Below are 2,909 nucleotides of genomic sequence, written 5' to 3'. Positions count from 1 at the left end.
GGCGCGGGGCAGCAGAGGGCGCGGCGGCTGAGCTGAACGCGGCGCGGGACGCGCGTGGGGCGCAGCGGGCGGAGCGCGGCCAGAGCCCCGGAGCCCCACGCGCCCGCAGCCTGGCGGACAACTGTTGCGGCGGCGCGCGTGGGCAGCCCCGCGCCCCTGCAGGCGGCTCCCGCGGGCGCCGGCTCCCGGCTACATAGCGAGGAGCGACCGGCGCGAGCACGAGGTGAGCGGGGCGCGGGGCTGCTGGGTCCACGCAGTGCTGCGGAGAGCGGGTGGGACGGCGTCGGGGGAGTCAGAACGGAGCGAGGTGGTGGTCGCCAGGACTGGGCGACAGCGGGGACAGCAGCGGGACCGGGCTGGGAGTCGCCGCGGAGCGCGGACTGCTGGGGAGCCAGTGCGCGTGGGGCAGGGCTCTGGAGCTGCGCTGGGAGACACTTGGCTGCCCTGGGTTCCTGTTCGGCGAGATCGGGAACCCCGAGGCTCCGCTGCCGCCACCTCCCAGGGCCCGATCCATAGTGATCCCGCGCCTGGGGCTTGGTGGCCCGGCGGCGGCCTCCGAAAAGCTCATTAGCGCCAGCTGTTGTCATAGCAACGAGACCCCAGCGTCTTCGGGTTCTATTTATTCTAATTATTATTATCATTATTAGTATTAGTATTTCTTATCCAGCCAGAGGGGGAAAAAGAGGAAAGGGGGGGCAGCGCATCCTGGCGCCTCCAACTGTTCTCCTTGGAAGGAGCAGCCCCGACTGCCTGATGGGCCAAGCAGAGTCTGATTCTTGATGGAGTCCCTCAGGCTAGGGTCCCCGGATGGGTGCTGAAGTGGGTGTTTACTGCCCCAGTCTTACCCCTGGGGCCATGAAGGGACCGGGAACTGGAGTTACATAATTTGTCCCGAGAGTATTTACATGTAAGCATCCTTACCGCCCCCCCTCCCTTACACACGACTTTTCTGTGTTTTCTGGTGCCCTGGGTTTAGTGGGCGCTCCTGCCAGGGAACTCCAGCCTGGCATAGGAAGAGAAAAGTGCTTTGCATGGGAAACTAGAGGGACTTCTCTTGAGGCTGTGTGACCTTGAGCAGGGCTCTCAACTCCTCTGAACCAATCTCCTCACCTCTAAGAGAGAAGGGGGGTGGTTCCCATCAGCAGAGGCTGCTGTAACCCAGGGCGAAGCGAGAAAACAAGCCCGGTGAAATTGCTATGGGCTGTGTGACCCCAGGCGGGTCTCTGGACCCTTTCTCAGGATGCTGTCTTAGATGCCTTGGCCACTGACACTCTGAGACTGTGACTGCATGTTGGGCTCCACCCAGAGCCAGCCAACCCCCAGAACTTCCCCCACTCCGTCCCTTTGTTCTCTTGCTTGATCCCAACCGCCCAAAGGTGCCTGGGAACCTTTGAGATTGTCTACCCCTGACCGCTGAGGGGGCTAACTGAAAATATCCTTTGGAACCAGACTCTGAAACCAGGCTTTGGTCCCTGGTATCAACTCAGGTCGGTCAGGGCTGCCCAGAACCTAGATTTTCCCCTAATGCTGAGACCTCTCTCAAGATCTTTTCTTTCCTCCTGGGCCTGTCCTGGTAGAGGAAGAATCTGGAAAGGGCTGGCTAGAAAGTTTTGTTACCCAGCAGTCCCCGAGCCTCCAGGCTCAAGCTAAGCCAAAAGCATCCGATCAGGATTTCTTTTTAAATTTTGTTTTAGTTTAGTATTTTTTTGTTTTGTTGAAACATGGTTTCACATTGTAACACAGGATGGCCTAGAACTCATGATGTAGCTCAGAAGAGCTTCAAAATCACTGCAATCCTCCTGCTTCAGCTTCAAAAGAGAGCTGAAGCAGGAGCCACCACTGCTGGCCTGCCTGGTGGGGTAGGTGGGGTGGGGGTGGGGGTGGGAGTGGGAGTGGGGGGATGGTAGCATTAACTTCACAGTCACTCTGGGTTCCTGTGCTGGCTTAGGTTTCTGTCAGGGTGGGCACAAAACTGGCAGATTGGGAGTGGGGGGGGTAATGCTTCTGGGAGCAGCCACCCCCCTGTCCTGGGCCATCCAGTTTAGAGCTTGTTGGGACAACTGGGCAGGAAGGAGGGGCATGGTTGGGGTTGGGAGCATTTCTGCTTGCTCAGCCTTTTATGGAGGCGAGAGAAAAAGGAAGCGGTTGGGACCTGTCCAAAAGGAAAGCAGCTGAAGGCCACTCCCCCATCACCTGTCATCCATCTGTCCATCCACTGCTCCTGCCCTGCCCTTCTTTAGTGGCCCCGAGGCTAGTGCCTGGGCCTTGGTGGCTCTGGAGGAAGCAGCTGAGGAGAGGCCCTGCTGAGCCTGCTGGGGCACAAGAGGTAGGCACAGGGGAGAGGGTAGGTCTGCAAGAGCTGTGTGTCAGTTAGAAGAGATAAACTAACTCTCCACAGCAAAGTTGCAGGCAGTGAGGAGGAGGAAGCCCCTCCTTGGCCAGGCAGGGTTGGGAGGCTACACTACAGCCATCAGGAGGTGACTCGGAAGGGTCCTAGCAACCGACAACCATGGAATCTTAAGTCTAGGGATGGAGATAGGCGTAGGGGGTGATCAGTGAAGAAAGGAAGCTCCCTAATGCCCAAAGCTCCCACAGAGGAGAGGTGCCTGGAGGAAGGAATGTGCCCCCTCTAGCACAAATGTAACCCTTGGCCGGCCCCACTCCTGCCGCCTGCTGCCTGGGGCCTGGCTTCTGGGGGAAGGCGGCCAGGTGGACTCTAGGCCCAGCCATGTCAGCTGCCGGTGCCTGCAGGAAGGGACTTCGCTGACACAGACTCTAGGCTGTGCCTGCAGCGATGGGATTCCGTGAGGCTGCACACAGGACCATTGTTCAGAGCAGAGCCCAGCCTTGTGCCTGGAGTCCCAAGGTGTCTCTCTCTCTCTCTCTCTCTCTCTCTCTCTCTCTCTCTC

The 2,909-nt window shown here is 59.1% G+C and overlaps 1 protein-coding gene across 1 annotated transcript in view; it reads left to right on the top strand.

The window, feature by feature from the left end:
• Positions 1-94: 94 nt before the first annotated feature.
• The window catches only part of Shisal1 (shisa like 1), a 64,678-nt gene continuing 61,863 nt past the window's right edge, over positions 95-2,909 (top strand). Inside the window, exon 1 of the mRNA XM_029547753.1 lies at positions 95-223. The gene's annotated coding sequence lies outside the window, so the exon portion shown is untranslated. The remainder of the gene's footprint in view (positions 224-2,909) is intronic.

The sequence above is a fragment of the Mus pahari genome, chromosome 17, assembly GCF_900095145.1.
Source record: "Mus pahari chromosome 17, PAHARI_EIJ_v1.1, whole genome shotgun sequence".
Taxonomy (NCBI): Eukaryota; Metazoa; Chordata; class Mammalia; order Rodentia; family Muridae; genus Mus; species Mus pahari.
This window is presented reverse-complemented; position numbering and strand designations above follow the sequence as displayed.